The 21,531-nt window shown below is 47.6% G+C and overlaps 1 pseudogene; it reads right to left on the bottom strand.

Annotated features, from left to right (window-relative positions):
• The window catches only part of LOC115124511 (procollagen-lysine,2-oxoglutarate 5-dioxygenase 2-like), a 133,880-nt pseudogene that overhangs the window by 88,375 nt on the left and 23,974 nt on the right, over window positions 1-21,531 (bottom strand).

Below are 21,531 nucleotides of genomic sequence, written 5' to 3'. Positions count from 1 at the left end.
AGAGAGAGACGGTGCAGGGTAGAACTAAACTAGAGAGACGGTGCAGGGTAGAACTAAACTAGAGAGACGGTGTATGGTCCTTACCTTGACAGTGTAGTTGAAATAGTCGGCCGACTGCATGAAGCGGCGATAACCATCAGTCTCCTGTGTGGCAACGGTGAGGACCAACAACTTCTCTGGAAAGAAAGGAAAACAAAACATTAAACCAGATCAAGAAGTGTGTAATCATCATAAACATACAGGCAAATTAAACCAATAGACATTCATCACTTTTATTGGTCCTATGTCCGGCATGATGGCAGTTTACCCAATTGCAAGGAAGGCCTGCATTCTTACCACAGTGAAATGTTTGGATAAGGAAATAAAGGAACAATTTTATTGCTCCAAAGCCTGGCGTACATTTAAAGAAACAACTCGCACCAAAATATACATGTTATTTTATCCCTATAAAGTAGTGGGTATCCCGTTCCTCCCAGCATGACCCTAACCAACCCACAGACCGATGTCAACACATTGATGACTGCCTGGCTTAGCGGCACTAGGACACGTCTTAACATCGGACAGAACAGCTACATACAACATGAGGAATTTGTATACTAAAGCATATTTCAGACAATGTAATTTTATTATTGGGGTGATAGGAAGTACCCAGACCTCCGAGTTTCTGGAGCTCCATGTACCCCGGTCGCACGTAGATTTCCTCTGGGTGTGAGGGCTGAGGCTGGGGCTAAGGGTTTAGGCTGCGACCAGAGATACCTCCAGTAAGAGAAGTCAACGCCACAGCCTCATGCGAAAACACATCAAACTGGAGGAAGAGGAGGGGGAAGGAGGTAAGAGCTGAGCTCTGATTGTTTGAGGGAACAGTCCCTGAGAAATGTTACGAAAACATACCCTGGGTGGAAGGAGGGTGTATTCATTATAATGACAAATACTGCATTAATATTACTGTAGGGAAACACCTCCATCTAACTGATACCTCCATCTAACTGTAGGAAACACCTCCATCTAACTGATACCTCCATCTAACTGATACCTCCATCCAACTGTAGGGAAACACCTCCATCTAACTGATACCTCCATCTAACTGATACCTCCATCTAACTGATACCTCCATCTAACTGATACCTCCATCTAACTGTAGGGAAACACCTCCATCTAACTGATACCTCCATCTAACTGATACCTCCATCTAACTGATACCTCCATCTAACTGTAGGAAACACCTCCATCTAACTGATACCTCCATCTAACTGATACCTCCATCTAACTGTAGGAGACACCTCCATCTAACTGTAGGGACACACCTCCATCTAACTGTAGGAAACACCTCCATCTAACTGTAGGAAACACCTCCATCTAACTGTAGGAGACACCTCCATCTAACTGTAGGGAAACACCTCCATCTAACTGTAGGAAACACCTCCATCTAACTGATACCTCCATCTAACTGTAGGAAACACCTCCATCTAACTGATACCTCCATCTAACTGTAGGAAACACCTCCATCTAACTGTAGGAGACACCTCCATCTAACTGTAGGAAACACCTCCATCTAACTGTAGGGAAACACCTCCATCTAACTGTAGGGAAACACCTCCATCTAACTGTAGGGAAACACCTCCATCTAACTGTAGGGAAACACCTCCATCTAACTGATACCTCCATCTAACTGTAGGAAACACCTCCATCTAACTGATACCTCCATCTAACTGATACCTCCATCTAACTGATACCTCCATCTAACTGTAGGAGACACCTCCATCTAACTGTAGGGACACACCTCCATCTAACTGTAGGGAAACACCTCCATCTAACTGTAGGAAACACCTCCATCTAACTGTAGGAGACACCTCCATCTAACTGTAGGGAAACACCTCCATCTAACTGTAGGAAACACCTCCATCTAACTGATACCTCCATCTAACTGTAGGAAACACCTCCATCTAACTGATACCTCCATCTAACTGTAGGAAACACCTCCATCTAACTGTAGGAGACACCTCCATCTAACTGTAGGAAACACCTCCATCTAACTGTAGGGAAACACCTCCATCTAACTGTAGGGAAACACCTCCATCTAACTGTAGGGAAACACCTCCATCTAACTGTAGGGAAACACCTCCATCTAACTGATACCTCCATCTAACTGATACCTCCATCTAACTGTAGGAAAACACCTCCATCTAACTGTAGGAAACACCTCCATCTAACTGTAGGAGACACCTCCATCTAACTGTAGGAGACACCTCCATCTAACTGTAGGAAACACCTCCATCTAACTGTAGGAAACACCTCCATCTAACTGTAGGAAACACCTCCATCTAACTGATACCTCCATCTAACTGTAGGAAACACCTCCATCTAACTGTAGGAAACACCTCCATCTAACTGATACCTCCATCTAACTGTAGGAAACATCTCCATCTAACTGTAGGGAAACACATCCATCTAACTGTAGGAAACACCTCCATCTAACTGTAGGAAACACCTCCATCTAACTGATACCTCCATCTAACTGTAGGGAAACACCTCCATCTAACTGTAGGGAAACACATCCATCTAACTGTAGGAAACACCTCCATCTAACTGATACCTCCATCTAACTGTAGGAAACACCTCCATCTAACTGTAGGAAACACCTCCATCTAACTGTAGGAAACACCTCCATCTAACTGTAGGAAACACCTCCATCTAACTGTAGGAGACACCTCCATCTAACTGTAGGAAACACCTCCATCTAACTGTAGGAAACACCTCCATCTAACTGTAGGAAACACCTCCATCTAACTGATACCTCCATCTAACTGTAGGGAAACACCTCCATCTAACTGATACCTCCATCTAACTGATACCTCCATCTAACTTTAGGAAACACCTCCATCTAACTGTAGGAAACACCTCCATCTAACTGATACCTCCATCTAACTGTAGGAAACACCTCCATCTAACTGATACCTCCATCTAACTGTAGAGAAACACCTCCATCTAACTGATACCTCCATCTAACTGATACCTCCATCTAACTGTAGGAAACACCTCCATCTAACTGATACCTCCATCTAACTGTAGGGAAACACCTCCATCTACCTGATACCTCCATCTAACTGTAGGGAAACACCTCCATCTAACTGTAGGAAACACCTCCATCTAACTGATACCTCCATCTAACTGTAGGAAACACCTCCATCTAACTGTAGGAAACACCTCCATCTAACTGATATCTCCATCTAACTGTAGGGAAACACCTCCATCTAAGCTCAATTGATTCCACCACAGGAAGTGTGTTGTACAACTTTCTAAAACACACCAATGGTAACCTCACTGTGTAACATTTTGATTACAGGAAGTAGAAATCTATTGCTAGGTTTTGTAAAACCACAGTAAGTCAAGCTCTTATTGGACCATCAACAAACTAACCACACATGGAAACCATGTGTTTGATGTTGTTGATACCTTTTCACTTGTTCGCCTCTAGCCATTGCCACGTGCCCATCCTCCTCAGTTAAAGTGCCAACAACATCCTGTTTAGTGGACTGCATGCTTTGTACGATGCTGCATGTGCCTCTAAGCGTTATGGGTTGTGCATATTATTTTGTTTAAGGTGGGAATGGGTCGTTTCATTTTTGAACATCAATTTGTCAAACGCTTTTTAGTGTCTGTTCATCAGGATCCGTTATACCTCCTAGCAAAAACAAACTGTTTAACATGAATATAGAAATATGGCTATCTTTCTTCAAACAAAAATATAAATAAAAAATAAATAAATATTCAAGCAAAATATAAAATAATGTCAAAGTATCAAAGTAAAAAAAAAAAAAAATGACCCACAATTCTCTCAAAACCGAACAAAATGGCAAGACGTTGCAAAATGGTAAAAATCTTAAGTTGAGAGTAAATATTACGAATATTTAGAAAATACAACACATTTTTATTTACATTTGATGATTTTTAAACACATAAAAAACCTGCAGTTTTGTGAAAATCAGAGATGTTTTGGGATAATACTGACTAAGCCTCTGAAACTTTTTTTATAGTGAAGGAATAAAACGTAGCACTGGTAATAGGGGTCACATGTTTTAAACGTTTTGGGACACTACGTTGTCTCTGGGGTAATGGCCGTTTTCTCTGGGGTAATGGCCGTTTTCTCTGGGGTAATGGCCGTTTTCTCTGGGGTAATGGCCGTTTTCTCTGGGGTAATGGCCGTTTTCTCTGGGGTAATGGCCGTTTTCTTTGGGGTAATGGCCGTTTTCTCTGGGGTAATGGACGTTTTCTCTGGGGTAATGGCCGTTTTCTCTGGGGTAATGGATGTTTTCTTTGGGGTAATGGACGTTTTCTCTGGGGTAATGGCCGTTTTCTCTGGTGTAATGGACGTTTTCTCTGGGGTAATGGACGTTTTCTTTGGGGTAATGGCCGTTTTCTCTGGGGTAATGGCCGTTTTCTCTGGGGTAATGAACGTTTTCTCTGGGGTAATGGTCGTTTTCTCTGGGGTAATGGACGTTTTCTCTGGGGTAATGGCCGTGACAGTCACAAATCTGCACTCTGTTTTTTTCTCACCTCAGAAACAGACACAGCGAAGCCTAAACAAATATCATATATCGGGGATTTTTGGGGAGCGCTGGTGGTCCCGAATTAAAAATTCCAGGTTGCACAGCAAAATATTTAGGAGCATTTGGGATCCCTGGATCTAGTTCACAAGGAGCAAATCGTATGTTCCTACCCACTTCCTGTGTCTATCTCAATCTGCCATGTTGGCTTAATAACTGTACTGTTAGTTTAGCTGGCTAATACCCTCCAGGAAATACCAGACAGACCAAAGGGCAGCCAGTAAAACAAACTGAAAGACACCTATATGGTTGAATAGCACCACTCCATGTGGATTCAGTCTTCAGCCCCACTCCATGTGGATTCAGTCTTCAGCACCACTCATATTCAGTCTTCAGCCCCACTCAGATTCAGTCTTCAGCCCAACTCCATGTGGATTCAGTCTTCAGCACCACTCATATTCAGTCTTCAGCCCCACTCAGATTCAGTCTTCAGCCCCACTCAGATTCAGTCTTCAGCACCACACATATTCAGTCTTCAGCCCCACTCAGATTCAGTCTTCAGCACCACTCCGTGTGGATTCAGTCTTCAGCCCCACTCAGATTCAGTCTTCAGCCCCACTCCATGTGGATTCAGTCTTCAGCCCCACTCCATGTGGATTCAGTCTTCAGCACCACTCAGATTCAGTCTTCAGCCCCACTCCGTGTGGATTCAGTCTTCAGCCCCACTCCATGTGGATTCAGTCTTCAGCACCACTCAGATTCAGTCTTCAGCCCCACTCCTTGTGGATTCAGTCTTCAGCACCACTCCATGTGGATTCAGTCTCAGCACCACTCAGATTCAGTCTTCAGCCCCACTCCTTGTGGATTCAGTCTTCAGCACCACTCCATGTGGATTCAGTCTCAGCACCACTCAGATTCAGTCTTCAGCCCCACTCCATGTGGATTCAGTCTTCAGCACCACTCCATGTGGATTCAGTCTTCAGCACCACTCAGATTCAGTCTTCAGCCCCACTCAGATTCAGTCTTCAGCACCACTCAGATTCAGTCTTTAGCCCCACTCAGATTCAGTCTTCAGCACCACTCCATGTGGATTCAGTCTTCAGCCCCACTCCATGTGGATTCAGTCTTCAGCACCACTCCATGTGGATTCAGTCTTCAGCACCACTCAGATTCAGTCTTCAGCACCACTCAGATTCAGTCTTCAGCACCACTCCATGTGGATTCAGTCTTCAGCACCACTCCCTGTGGATTCAGTCTTCAGCCCAACTCCATGTGGATTCAGTCTTCAGAACCACTCAGATTCAGTCTTCTGCCCCACTCCATGTGGATTCAGTCTTCAGCACCACTCAGATTCAGTCTTCAGCCCCACTCAGATTCAGTCTTCAGCACCACTCCGTGTGGATTCAGTCTTCAGCCCCACTCAGATTCAGTCTTCAGCACCACTCAGATTCAGTCTTCAGCACCACTCAGATTCAGTCTTCAGCCCCACTCAGATTCAGTCTTCAGCACCACTCAGATTCAGTCTTCAGCCCCACTCAGATTCAGTCTTCAGCACCACTCCATGTGGATTCAGTCTTCAGCACCACTCCCTGTGGATTCAGTCTTCAGCCCAACTCCATGTGGATTCAGTCTTCAGCCCAACTCCATGTGGATTCAGTCTTCAGAACCACTCAGATTCAGTCTTCTGCCCCACTCCATGTGGATTCAGTCTTCAGCACCACTCAGATTCAGTCTTCAGCCCCACTCAGATTCAGTCTTCAGCACCACTCCATGTGGATTCAGTCTTCAGCACCACTCAGATTCAGTCTTCAGCCCCACTCAGATTCAGTCTTCTGCCCCACTCCATGTGGATTCAGTCTTCAGCCCCACTCCATGTGGATTCAGTCTTCAGCCCCACTCAGATTCAGTCTTCAGCCCAACTCCATGTGGATTCAGTCTTCAGCCCAACTCCATCTGGATTCAGTCTTCAGCCCAACTCCATGTGGATTCAGTCTTCAGCCCCACTCAGATTCAGTCTTCAGCCCAACTCCATGTGGATTCAGTCTTCAGCCCAACTCCATGTGGATTCAGTCTTCAGCCCAACTCCGTGTGGATTCAGTCTTAAGCCCAACTCAGATTCAGTCTTCAGCCCAACTCCATGTGGATTCAGTCTTCAGCCCAACTCCATGTGGATTCAGTCTTCAGCACCACTCCATGTGGATTCAGTCTTCAGCACCACTCAGATTCAGTCTTCAGCCCCACTCAGATTCAGTCTTCAGTTCCTGGGAATGCAAACTTGGTTTTCAGCACTCTCCATATGCTCTGAAATATTAAATTGATAATGGAATCTCCTCCTGCCCTCCCAAAGCTCCATCACAGCCTCATTGGTGTTCATTTCCCTCTATTTCCTGTCAGTATTACTCAGCCATTTCCTCACCCTGGTCTAGTCTGGTTTGCCCTGCAGTGGGGCTGTGACCATTCAAATGGCGCTTCCAGCTCTGCTCTAACACATGCAGGTCCATAACGGGATGAATATCTGTCTCCCCATAACTACGCCAGGTGACAGCTAGTCAGACAGTCAGTGAGTCAGCCAGTTAGCCAGGCAATCAACCAGCTGTCTGGTCTGCTGTCTGGTCTGCTGTCTGGCTATCTGGTCTGCTGTCTGGCTGTCTAGTCTGCTGTCTGGCTGTCTAGTCTGCTGTCTGGTCTGCTGTCTGATCTGCTGTCTGGCTATCTGGTCTGCTGTCTGGCTGTCTAGTCTGCTGTCTGGCTATCTGGTCTGCTGTCTGGCTGTCTGGTCTGCTGTCTGGCTATCTGGTCTGCTGTCTGGTCTGCTGTCTGGTCTGCTGTCTGGATGTTTAGTCTGTTGTCTGGCTGTCTAGTCTGCTGTCTGGCTGTCTAGTCTGCTGTCTGGCTGTCTGGTCTGCTGTCTGGTCTGCTGTCTGGCTGTCTAGTCTGTTGTCTGGCTGTCTAGTCTGCTGTCTGGCTGTCTAGTCTGCTGTCTGGCTGTCTAGTCTGTTCATGTCCTGGCTAGATACATTAAGGAGAGTTGGGGGATGGAGTCATGGGGGAGTTGTAGGGATGGGGTGACGGGGAGTTGGGGGATGGAGTGACGGGGAGTTGTAGGGATGGAGTGACGGGGAGGTGGGGGATGGAGTGACTGGGGAGGTGGGGGATGGAGGACGGGGGAGTTGGAGGGATGGAGTGACGGGGAGTTGTAGGGATGGGTGGACGGGGAGTTGGAGGGATGGAGTGACGGGGGAGGTGGGGGATGGAGTGACTGGGGAGGTGGGGGATGGAGTGACTGGGGAGGTGGGGGATGGAGTGACGGGGAGTTGGAGGGATGGAGTGACGGGGAGTTGTAGGGATGGAGTGACGGGGAGGTGGGGGATGGAGTGACGGGGAGTTGGGAGATGGAGTGACTGGGGAGTTGGAGGGATGGAGTGACGGGGGAGGTGGGGGATGGAGTGACTGGGGAGTTGGGGGATGGAGTGATGGGGGAGTTGGGGGATGGAGTGACGGGGAGTTGGAGGGATGGAGTGACGGGGAGGTGGGGGATGGAGTGACTGGGGAGTTGGGGGATGGAGTGATGGGGAGTTGGGGGATGGAGTGACGGGGAGGTGGGGGATGGAGTGACTGGGGAGTTGGGGGATGGAGTGACGGGGAGTTGGAGGGATGGAGTGACGGGGAGTTGGGGGATGGAGTGATGGGGAGTTGGGGGATGGAGTGATGGGGGAGTTGGGGGATGGAGTGATGGGGGAGTTGGGGGTTGGAGTGACGGGGGAGTTGGAGGGATGGAGTGACGGGGAGTTGGAGGGATGGAGTGATGGGGAGTTGGAGTGATGGGGGAGGTGGGGGATGGAGTGATGGGGGAGTTGGGGGATGGAGTGACTGGGGAGTTGGGGGATGGAGTGACTGGGGAGGTGGGGGATGGAGTGACGGGGAGTTGGGGGATGGAGTGATGGGGGAGTTGGGGGATGGAGTGACTGGGGAGGTGGGGGATGGAGTGACGGGGAGTTGGGGGATGGAGTGATGGGGGAGTTGGGGGATGGAGTGACTGGGGAGTTGGGGGATGGAGTGACTGGGGAGTTGGGGGATGGAGTGATGGGGGAGTTGGGGGATGGAGTGATGGGGGAGTTGGAGGGATGGAGTGACTGGGGAGTTGGGGGATGGAGTGATGGGGAGTTGGGGGATGGAGTGACTGGGGAGTTGGGGGATGGAGTGATGGGGAGTTGGAGGATGGAGTGATGGGGAGTTGGGGGATGGAGTGACTGGGGAGTTGGGGGATGGAGTGACGGGGAGTTGGGGGATGGAGTGATGGGGGAGTTGGAGGGATGGAGTGATGGGGAGTTGGGGATGGAGTGATGGGGAGTTGGGGGATGGAGTGATGGGGAGTTGGAGGGATGGAGTGATGGGGGAGTTGGAGGGATGGAGTGACGGGGAGTTGGAGTGATGGAGTGATGGGGAGTTGGAGTGATGGGGAGTTGGGGGATGGAGTGACGGGGGAGTTGGGGGATGGAGTGATGGGGAGTTGGGGGATGGAGTGACGGGGAGTTGGAGGATGGAGTGATGGGGGAGTTGGAGGATGGAGTGATGGGGAGTTGGGGGATGGAGTGACTGGGGAGTTGGGGGGATGGAGTGACGGGGAGTTGGGGGATGGAGTGATGGGGGAGTTGGAGGGATGGAGTGATGGGGGAGTTGGGGGATGGAGTGATGGGGGAGTTGGGGGATGGAGTGATGGGGGAGTTGGAGGGATGGAGTGATGGGGGAGTTGGAGGGATGGAGTGACGGGGAGTTGGAGTGATGGATTGATGGGGGAGTTGGAGTGATGGGGGAGTTGGGGGATGGAGTGACGGGGAGTTGGGGGATGGAGTGACGGGGGAGGTGGGGGATGGAGTGACGGGGGAGTTGGAGGATGGAGTGACGGGGAGTTGGGGGGAGAGGGGAATGGAGAGAGAGGAGGGGGAGAGTGGGATTTTTCCCACATCTGGGAAAGTCATTAGCAATCAGTGTGAGAGAACAGCTGCTTTGACTGTAAAACAAGAGTTCCTACAAGTTCTGTTTTTCACTGTATCCCAGGGGTACAGTAGAGTCCTGGTCACGGTACCGCAGTTTCTTATTCCACATTACCAACACGGTAGTACACTAGGACCACTTACTCCTTGCAGAGACACAACTATCAATCATATTGGGAGGTTTTATCTATGCTGGTTTGTCTTGTTGTACACCTGGGGGAAGAAGGCATGGGAATCACACTGCATCAGTAGTCCATTAATAACAAGACGCCTGTCTGTCTGTATGGACCCCTGTCTGTCTGTATAGACCCCTGTCTGTCTGTAAAGACCCCTGTCTGTCTCTATCGACCTCTGTCTGTCTGTATAGACCCCTGTCTGTCTGTATAGAACCCTGTCTGTCTGTATAGACCCCTGTCTGTCTGTATAGACCCCTGTCTGTCTGTATAGACCCCTGTCTGTCTGTAAAGACCCCTGTCTGTCTGTATAGACCCCTGTCTGTCTGTATAGACCCCTGTCTGTCTGTATAGACCCCTGTCTGTCTGTATGGACCCCTGTCTGTCTGTACAGACCCCTGTCTGTCTGTATAGAACCCTGTCTGTCTGTATAGACCCCTGTCTGTCTGTATAGACCCCTGTCTGTCTGTATAGACCCCTGTCTGTCTGTATAGACCCCTGCCTGTCTGTATAGACCTTTGCCTGTCTGTATATACCCCTGTCTGTCTGTATAGACCCCTGTCTGTCTTTATAGACCCCTGTCTGTCTGTATAGACCCCTGTCTGTCTGTATAGACCCCTGTCTGTCTGTCTCTCTGTAAAGACCCCTGTCTGCCTGTATAGACCCCTGTCTGTCTTTATAGACCCCTGTCTGTCTGTATAGACCCCCGTCTGTCTGTATAGACCCCTGTCTGTCTGTCTGTATAGACGCCTGTCTGTCTGTATAGACCCCTGTCTGTCTGTATAGACCCCTGTCTGTCTGTATAGACCCCCGTCTGTCTGTATAGACCCCTGTCTGTCTGTATAGACCCCTGTCTGTCTGTATATACCCCTGTCTGTCTGTATAGACCCCTGTCTGTCTGTAAAGACCCCTGTCTGTCTGTATAGACCCCTGTCTGTCTGTATAGACCCCTGTCTGTCTGTATAGACCCCTGTCTGTCTGTATAGACCCTTGTCTGTCTGTATAGACCCACTTCTGTCTGTAAAGACCCCTGTCTGTCTGTCTGTATAGACCCCTGTCTGTCTGTATAGACCCCTGTCTGTCTGTATAGACCCCTGTCTGTCTGTATAGACCCCTGTCTGTTATTCACACTACTACCCACATTGTTGAGTCTGTAAAGAGCCCTGTCTGTCTGTAAAGACCCCTGTCTGCCTGTCTGTATAGACCCCTGTCTGTCTGTATAGACCCCTGTCAGTCTGTAAAGACCCCTGTCTGTCTGTAAAGACCCCTGTCTGTCTGTATAGACCCCTGTCTGTCTGTCTGTCTGTATAGACCCCTGTCTGTTATTCACACTACTACACACATTGTTGAGTCTGTAAAGAGCCCTGCCTGCCTGTATAGACCCCTGTCTGTCTGTATAGACCCCTGTCTGTCTGTATAGACCCCTGTCTGTCTGTATAGACCCCTGTCTGCCTGTATAGACCCCTGTCTGTCTGTATAGACCCCTGTCTGTCTGTATAGACCCCTGTCTGCCTGTATAGACCCCTGTCTGTCTGTATAGACCCCTGTCTGTCTGTATAGACCCCTGTCTGCCTGTATAGACCCCTGTCTGTCTGTATAGACCCCTGTCTGTCTGTATCGACCCCTTTCTGTCTGTATAGACGCCCTGTCTGTCAACACACTGCCAACTGCTATTATTATCAGAGGGAAAGGAAACAGGGGGAATTCCTGTCTGTCTGAACATTCACTGTAATCCTTAAAACAGAACCTAGATCTAGACAAAGATCTTATTTTTACTAAGAGGTGTCTTTATGGGCAGCATGGAGCGCCCCATTATCCTGGCTCCCTTCATGGCTCCACAGAGGCACGGCAGAGAGAGTGTGTTTCACTGTTTAACAGGGAAGGTGACATCATCATCCTCCTCCCAGTAGAGGAAGGGATCCCTGGACAGGATCAGTCTGGATATTACCCCCCCCCCCTATTTACACAATGGTCTGATCTGGTGTGTGCCATGGGGGTTTGGGGTACTCCATTCTCCAAGACAAAACAACATGGTGTGACTGATATGACACCCTGTGGACCAGAGCCCTCATAAACCCTGGTCTAAAGTAGTGCACTATATAGGGAATAGGGTTCTATAGGGCCCTGGTCTAAAGTAGTGCACTATATAGGGAATGGGGTTCTATAGGGCCCTGATCTAAAGTAGTGCATTATATATAGGGAAAAGGGTTCTATAGAGCCCTGGTCTAAAGTAGTGCACTATATAGGGAATAGGGTACCAACCCAGGACTCTGAAGTGCAAGACTAAATCCCTGTGACCTGGGTTTGACCCCCCCTCTCTCACCATGCCATAAACCAGTCAGCCACAGAGTGCATTCCAACAAGCACACCAACTGGGTAAGTATTCTACGTACACCCCAGGGCCCAGACACACACCACCTCTATTCCTCCCAGATAACAGAGGCAACTTTTACTTCCTACGCTAGTGGAGCTTCACACCCCAGGAGTAGGGAGTACAAGTGTCTCTGCAATCTGGGAGGAATAGAGTTGGTTTGTGTATCTGGTCCATCAATGGAGGTTTCTTGCCTCAAATCTCATTCGAAGCGACCGCTCTAAGCAAACACACGACAGTCAGCCAGCCAGGCAGAAAGCCAGGGGGGTGGATCAACGACTGTCGATAGGAGGACCGAGGTCTAGGCCCTTGACTCGACAGAGCTGGCTAAAGCCCATATGCATGGAGAGGAGGACGCATTAAAACTCTCCCAAAGACACCCTGTAATAAACTTCCTGGTTTAGGTTTTAAAACACTCCCAAAGACACCCTGTAATAGACTTCCTGGTTTTAAAACACTTCCAAAGACACCCTGTAATAGACTTCCTGGTTTTAAAACACTTCCAAAGACACCCTGTAATAGACTTCCTGGTTTTAAAACACTTCCAAAGACACCCTGTCATAGACTTCCTGGTTTTAAAACACTTCCAAAGACACCCTGTAATAAACTTCCTGGTAAATCCAGGAGAACAGAAGCATGGAGAGCTAACATCACTGCCCAACAACTCTGGAATTTCCACTAACTTCTGGGAATCTCTGTCTAATCCCTCCCATGGTTTTATGACTTCAGCCTTGGCATCACGGAAACGTGGCAGATGTGGTGAATGACTTGTTCCTCAGTCTACAGGCTATAATGGCGTGGGGTCTAGCAGGATATCCCTGTTTAATAGATGACTAGCAGGATATCCCTGTTTAATAGATGACTAGCAGGATATCCCTGTTTAATAGATGACTAGCAGGATATCCCTGTTTAATAGATGACTAGCAGGATATCCCTGTTTAATAGATGACTAGCAGGATATCCCTGTTTAATAGATGACTAGCAGGATATCCCTGTTCAATAGATGACTAGCAGGATATCCCTGTTTAATAGATGACTAGCAGGATATCCCTGTTTAATAGATGACTAGCAGGATATCCCTGTTTAATAGATGACTAGCAGGATATCCCTGTTTAATAGATGACTAGCAGGATATCCCTGTTTAATAGATGACTAGCAGGATATCCCTGTTTAATAGATGACTAGCAGGATATCCCTGTTTAATAGATGACTAGCAGGATATCCCTGTTTAATAGATGACTAGCAGGATATCCCTGTTTAATAGATGACTAGCAGGATATCCCTGTTTAATAGATGACTAGCAGGATATCCCTGTTTAATAGATGACTAGCAGGATATCCCTGTTTAATAGATGACTAGCAGGATATCCCTGTTTAATAGATGACTAGCAGGATATCCCTGTTTAATAGATGACTAGCAGGATATCCCTGTTTAATAGATGACTAACAGGATATCCCTGTTTAATAGATGACTAGCAGGATATCCCTGTTTAATAGATGACTAGCAGGATATCCCTGTTTAATAGATGACTAGCAGGATATCCCTGTTTAATAGATGACTAACAGGATATCCCTGTTTAATAGATGACTAGCAGGATATCCCGGTTTAATAGATGACTAGCAGGATATCCCGGTTTAATAGATGACTAGCAGGATATCCCTGTTTAATAGATGACTAGCAGGATATCCCTGTTTAATAGATGACTAGCAGGATATCCCTGTTTAATAGATGACTAGCAGGATATCCCTGTTTAATAGATGACTAGCAGGATATCCCTGTTTAATAGATGACTAGCAGGATATCCCTGTTTAATAGATGACTAACAGGATATCCCTGTTTAATAGATGACTAGCAGGATATCCCTGTTTAATAGATGACTAGCAGGATATCCCTGTTTAATAGATGACTAGCAGGATATCCCTGTTTAATAGATGACTAACAGGATATCCCTGTTTAATAGATGACTAGCAGGATATCCCGGTTTAATAGATGACTAGCAGGATATCCCTGTTTAATAGATGACTAGCAGGATATCCCTGTTTAATAGATGACTAGCAGGATATCCCTGTTTAATAGATGACTAGCAGGATATCCCTGTTTAATAGATGACTAGCAGGATATCCCTGTTTAATAGATGACTAGCAGGATATCCCTGTTTAATAGATGACTAGCAGGATATCCCTGTTTAGCTGAACATTTCAGAGACCTCAATCTAAAGCCGCCAGAGTTGCCTTCTCTGTGAAGAAACACGAACACAGCGGTGCTTGATGATCCCATCCGCTGTGTTTACCTGTTTGTCTGTCGGGTAGAAGAGAGACAAAGACCAAGGAGAGATAAAGAGAGACTGAGGGAGAGAAAGAGAGAGTTTTAAACATGAGCAATTTTGTAGGATGAGTGTCTGGTCCAAGTCAGTCAGAGCAAACAGGGGAGAATGTCCGTAGGAAGGAACAGCCCACAGAAGGAGAGGTATGCAGCGCTCCCCTCTCAAACCGGCTGGACTCAGACAGACAACAGTGGTCTGCTGTAAACTCTTCCTGTAAGAAGGGCCTCCCGCGCCAAATGTTCCCCTGTAGCAAACAGGACAGAGCCGTCTAGGTACACTTTTATACTTCAATGAGCAAGAGCCTTGACTCGCTGGCTGGGCTCCTGCTAAAGTAAGCACTCCTTACAACAGGGTTGCCTGTCTCAGTCTCAGCCTCTGCCCAGACATCCTGCATTTGATTTGGGAATCAGAATGACATTAGTATCTTTAGTGCTTGGTATTCTTGGCTAACTGACTCAAACAAACTTGTATAACTACACGCGGTTTGGTATCCGCCAAGTCAACAAGCTCTGTCCCCGCTAGAATCACCCAATGTATGTAGTGTCTGCCTGGCCAAGACAAGCTCAGTGTCCGTGGGATGTTCAGGGTGCCTCCCCTATGGCATCCTATTCCCTTTATAGGGCACTACGACCATATGGCTCTGGTTAAAAGTAGGGCACTACGACCATATGGCTCTGGTTAAAAGTAGGGCACTACGACCATATGGCTCTGGTTAAAAGTAGGGCACTATGACCATATGGCTCTGGTTAAAAGTAGGGCACTATGACCATATGGCTCTGGTTAAAAGTAGGGCACTACGACCATATGGCTCTGGTTAAAAGTAGGGCACTACGACCATATGGCTCTGGTTAAAAGTAGGGCACTACGACCATATGGCTCTGGTTAAAAGTAGGGCACTACGACCATATGGCTCTGGTTAAAAGTAGGGCACTACGACCATATGGTTCTGGTTAAAAGTAGGGCACTACGACCATGTGGCTCTGGTTAAAAGTAGGGCACTACGACCATATGGCTCTGGTTAAAAGTAGGGCACTACGACCATATGGCTCTGGTTAAAAGTAGGGCACTACGACCATATGGCTCTGGTTAAAAGTAGGGCACTACGACCATATCTGGCAGGCTGAATCATTCCATCTGGCAGGGTGAATCTTCCCATCTGGCAGGCTGAATCCTTCCATCTGGCAGGGTGAATCCACCCATCTGGGAGGCTGAATCCATCCATCTGGCAGGGTGAATAATTCCATCTGGCAGGGTGAATCCTCCCATCTGGGAGGCTGAATCCTTCCATCTGGCAGGCTGAATCATTCCATCTGGCAGGGTGAATCTTCCCATCTGGCAGGCTGAATCTTTCCATCTGGCATGCTGAATCCTTCCATCTGGCAGGGTGAATCCACCCATCTGGGAGGCTGAATCCTCCCATCTGGGAGGCTGAATCCTTCCATCTGGCAGGCTGAATCATTCCATCTGGCAGGGTGAATCTTCCCATCTGGCAGGGTGAATCCCCCGTCTGGGAGGCTGAATCCTTCCATCTGGCAGGCTGAATCATTCCATCTGGCAGGGTGAATCTTCCAATCTGGCAGGGTGAATCTCCATCTGGGAGCCTGAATCCTCCCATCTGGGAGGCTGAATCCTTCCATCTGGCAGGCGGAATCATTCCATCTGGCAGGGTGAATCCTTCCATATGGCAGGCTGAATCCTTCCATCTGGCAGGGTGAATCCTTCCATCTGGCAGGGTGAATCATTCCATCTGGCATGCTGAATCTTTCCATCTGGCATGCTGAATCATTCATCTGACAGGCTGAATCCATCCATCTGGCAGGGTGAATAATTCCATCTGGCAGGGTGAATCCTCCCATCTGGCAGGCTGAATCTTTCCATCTGGCAGGGTGAATCCTTCCATATGGCAGGCTGAATCCCTCATCTGGCAGGCTGAATCCATCCATCTGGCAGGGTGAATCCTCCCACCTTGCAGGCTGAATCCTTCCATCTGGCAGGCTGAATCCCTCCATCTGGCTTGGTGAATCATCCCACCTGGCAGGGTGAATCATTCCATCTGGCAGTCTGAGATAGTGCAGGTGGAGTACAGATTGATACACAGCTCTTACTGGAGCCTGACCTCCACTAGGATATATAATCTGATGTACTCTGTACATGTCTTCTTGTGGATCATGGTACCGGGAGATGCAGCACACTGACTGGCACAAGTAGAGAGTAGGTAGCATCAATACCATGGATTCAGTTGATCAGGGGACGAGCAGTGAAAAACGTTGGTAGGGCTCTTTTCCCTGACCCATCTGAGGAGGGTTTACCAACGTCTCTGATGTTGAAGTAATCTAATATTAATATAGAGTCTTCAGTCTCATTACATTTACATTTAAGTCATTTAGCAGACGCTCTTATCCAGAGCGACTTACAAATTCGTGCATTCACCTTATGACATCCAGTGGAACAGTAGTGCATCTAAATCTTTTAAGGGGGAGGGGGGGTGAGAGGGATTACTTTATCCTATCCTAGGTATTCCTTAAAGAGGTGGGGTTTCAGGTGTCTCCGGAAGGTGGTGATTGACTCCGCTGTTCTGGCGTCGTGAGGGAGTTTGTTCCACCATTGGGGGGCCAGAGCAGCGAACAGTTTTGACTGGGCTGAGCGGGAACTGTACTTCCTCAGTGGTAGGGAGGCGAGCAGGCCAGAGGTGGATGAACGCAGTGCCCTTGTTTGGGTGTAGGGCCTGATCAGAGCCTGGAGGTACTGAGGTGCCGTTCCCCTCACAGCTCCGTAGGCAAGCACCATGGTCTTGTAGCGGATGCGAGCTTCAACTGGAAGCCAGTGGAGGGAGCGGAGGAGCGGGGTGACGTGAGAGAACTTGGGAAGTCTCATAGAACAGCACACACACACACACACACACACTTACACACACAATCTCTCCCTCTTTCCCCTTTCCCCTCCCTCCTTAGTCAGTCAGACCCAGTAGCAGTGAGTGGGTAAAAATCACTGGGAAAGCCAGACAAATATATATTTGTTTGATAAACATTACGTTGTTTAGCTGTATAACCTGTTTGTTAATAGGACCGTAATATATATAATATATAAAGGCCGAGACAATAAGAAGACACAGTGGCAGAGTCAATTATTTGTTTCATCACAAAACCGGAGAGCAAAATCTGTCCTGTGAAAAGTCCACAAAGCCAATTACAGTTATCTGACATGGGGTCACGACAGTTTACTAAAACAGCTAGAGAACCACTGAGTTACCTCAACTCAGCACCAAGACAACAGGAGTACTACCTCCACTAGTTCAGCATCATCTCAACGTAAACATTTAAAACTTCATCAAATCAACTATGTATAGGGGTAAGGTCATCAAATCAACTATGTGTAGGGGTAAGGTCATCAAATCAACTATGTGTAGGGGTAAGGTCATCAAATCAACTATGTGTAGGGGTAAGGTCATCAAATCAACTATGTATAGGGGTAAGGTCATCAAATCAACTATGTATAGGGGTAAGGTCATCAAATCAACTATGTGTAGGCAGGTCGCTCCTACCAGGTGGCGTGGCGAGAATCCGTCTCCACACCACGTGCTCTCACCACTGGTGTCCCCCAGGGCTCTGTTCTAGGCCCTCTCCTATTCTCGCTATACACCAAGTCACTTGGCTCTGTCATAACCTCACATGGTCTCTCCTATCATTGCTATGCAGACGACACACAATTAATCTTCTCCTTTCCCCCTTCTGATGACCAGGTGGCGAATCGCATCTCTGCATGTCTGGCAGACATATCCGTGTGGATGACGGATCACCACCTCAAGCTGAACCTCGGCAAGACGGAGCTGCTCTTCCTCCCGGGGAAGGACTGCCCGTTCCATGATCTCGCCATCACGGTTGACAACTCCATTGTGTCCTCCTCCCAGAGCGCTAAGAACCTTGGCGTGATCCTGGACAACACCCTGTCGTTCTCAACTAACATCAAGGCGGTGGCCCGTTCCTGTAGGTTCATGCTCTACAACATCCGCAGAGAGTACGACCCTGCCTCACACAGGAAGCGGCGCAGGTCCTAATCCAGGCACTTGTCATCTCCCGTCTGGATTACTGCAACTCGCTGTTGGCTGGGCTCCCTGCCTGTGCCATTAAACCCCTACAACTCATCCAGAACGCCGCAGCCCGTCTGGTGTTCAACCTTCCCAAGTTCTCTCACGTCACCCCGCTCCTCCGCTCCCTCCACTGGCTTCCAGTTGAAGCTCGCATCCGCTACAAGACCATGGTGCTTGCCTACGGAGCTGTGAGGGGAACGGCACCTCAGTACCTCCAGGCTCTGATCAGGCCCTACACCCAAACAAGGGCACTGCGTTCATCCACCTCTGGCCTGCTCGCCTCCCTACCACTGAGGAAGTACAGTTCCCGCTCAGCCCAGTCAAAACTGTTCGCTGCTCTGGCCCCCCAATGGTGGAACAAACTCCCTCACGACGCCAGGACAGCGGAGTCAATCACCACCTTCCGGAGACACCTGAAACCCCACCTCTTTAAGGAATACCTAGGATAGGATAAAGTAATCCCTCTCACCCCCCCTCCCCCTGAAAAGATTTAGATGCACTACTGTTCCACTGGAGGTCATAAGGTGAATGCACCAATTTGTAAGTCGCTCTGGATAAGAGCGTCTGCTAAATGACTTAAATGTAAATGTAAATGTAGGGGTAAGGTCATCAAATCAACTATGTATAGGGGTAAGGTCATCAAATCAACTATGTATAGGGGTAAGGTCATCAAATCAACTATGTATAGGGGTAAGGTCATCAAATCAACTATGTGTAGGGGTAAGGTCATCAAATCAACTATGTGTAGGGGTAAGGTCATCAAATCAACTATGTGTAGGGGTAAGGTCATCAAATCAACTATGTATAGGGGTAAGGTCATCAAATCAACTATGTATAGGGGTAAGGTCATCAAATCAACTATGTATAGGGGTAAGGTCATCAAATCAACTATGTGTAGGGGTAAGGTCATCAAATCAACTATGTATAGGGGTAAGGTCATCAAATCAACTATGTATAGGGGTAAGGTCATCAAATCAACTATGTATAGGGGTAAGGTCATCAAATCAACTATGTATAGGGGTAAGGTCATCAAATCAACTATGTATAGGGGTAAGGTCATCAAATCAACTATGTGTAGGGGTAAGGTCATCAAATCAACTATGTGTAGGGGTAAGGTGACTATATACAGGCTCAGTACCATATTAACAATGTACAGGGATACTGGAGTGATGGAGGTAGATCTGTAGAGGGGGAAGGAGACAAGGATACTGGAGTGATGGAGGTAGATATGTATAGGGGGAAGGAGACCGGGATACTGGAGTGATGGAGGTAGATATGTATAGGGGGAAGGAGACAGGGATACTGGAGTGATGGAGGTAGATATGTATAGGGGTAAGGAGACAGGGATACTGGAGTGATGGAGGTAGATATGTATAGGGGTAAGGAGACAGGGATACTGGAGTGATGGAGGTGGATATGTAGAGGGGTAAGGAGACAGGGATACTGGAGTGATGGAGGTGGATATGTAGAGGGGTAAGGAGACAGGGATACTGGAGTGATGGAGGTGGATATGTATAGGGGTAAGGTGAGTATATACAGGGTCAGTACCATATTAACAATGTACAGGGATACTGGAGTGATGGAGGTAGATATGTATAGGGGGAAGGAGACAGGGATACTGGAGTGATGGAGGTAGATATGTATAGGGGGAAGGAGACCGGGATACTGGAGTGATGGAGGTAGATATGTATAGGGGGAAGGAGACAGGGATACTGGAGTGATGGAGGTAGATATGTATAGGGGGAAGGAGACAGGGATACTGGAGTGATGGAGGTATATATGTATAGGGGTAAGGAGACCGGGATACTGGAGTGATGGAGGTATATATGTATAGGGGGAAAGAGACAGGGATACTGGAGTGATGGAGGTAGATATGTATAGGGGGAAGGAGACAGGGATACTGGAGTGATGGAGGTAGATATGTATAATGGTAAGGTGACTATATACAGGGTCAGTACCATATTAACAATGTACAGGGATACTGGAGTGATGGAGGTAGATATGTATAGGGGGAAGGAGACCGGGATACTGGAGTGATGGAGGTATATATGTATAATGGTAAGGTGACTATATACAGGGTCAGTAACATATTAACAATGTACAGGGATACTGGAGTGATGGAGGTAGATATGTATAGGGGGAAGGAGACAGGGATACTGGAGTGATGGAGGTAGATATGTATAGGGGGAAGGAGACAGGGATACTGGAGTGATGGAGGTAGATATGTATAGGGGGAAGGAGACAGGGATACTGGAGTGATGGAGGTATATATGTATAGGGGTAAGGAGACCGGGATACTGGAGTGATGGAGGTATATATGTATAGGGGGAAAGAGACAGGGATACTGGAGTGATGGAGGTAGATATGTATAGGGGGAAGGAGACAGGGATACTGGAGTGATGGAGGTATATATGTATAGGGGTAAGGTGAAATACATTTACAAAAAGGCACTGAGTTTGAAGGTAGGCCTTGAAATACATCCACATGTACACCTCCAATTGACTCAAATGATGTCAATTAGCCTATCAGAAGCTTCTAAAGCCATGACATCATTTTCTGGAATTTTCCAAGCTGTTTAAAGGCACAGTCAACTTAGTGTATGTAAACTTCTGACCCACTGGAATTGTGACACAGTGAATTATAAGTGAAATAATCTGTCTGTAAACAATTGTTGGAAAAATAACTTGTGTCATGCAGAAAGTAGATGTCCTAACCGACTTGCCAAAACTATAGTTTGTTCACAAGAAATGTGTGGAGTGGTTGAAAAACAGAGTTTTATTGACTCCAACCTAGGTGCATGTAAACTTCAGACTTCAACTGTATATATACATACATACATATATAATGTACATAGACAAAACTCACGCCCTCACCATACTAAATAAATACAAAACAAAAGGAAATAAAGGTCAGAACGTGACACTCTGGAAGCAACGTGAACATCATATGGGTTTCCATGGCCACAAACAAACCGCAAATCTGGGATTTGGCAGATGCCAGAAGAACACTACTTGCCCAAATGTATAGTGCCAACTGTAA

This window comes from Oncorhynchus nerka, linkage group LG22, assembly GCF_034236695.1.
Source record: "Oncorhynchus nerka isolate Pitt River linkage group LG22, Oner_Uvic_2.0, whole genome shotgun sequence".
NCBI lineage: Eukaryota > Metazoa > Chordata > Actinopteri > Salmoniformes > Salmonidae > Oncorhynchus > Oncorhynchus nerka.
Note: the sequence above shows the minus strand (reverse complement) of the source record. Positions and strands in the feature narration are given on the sequence as shown.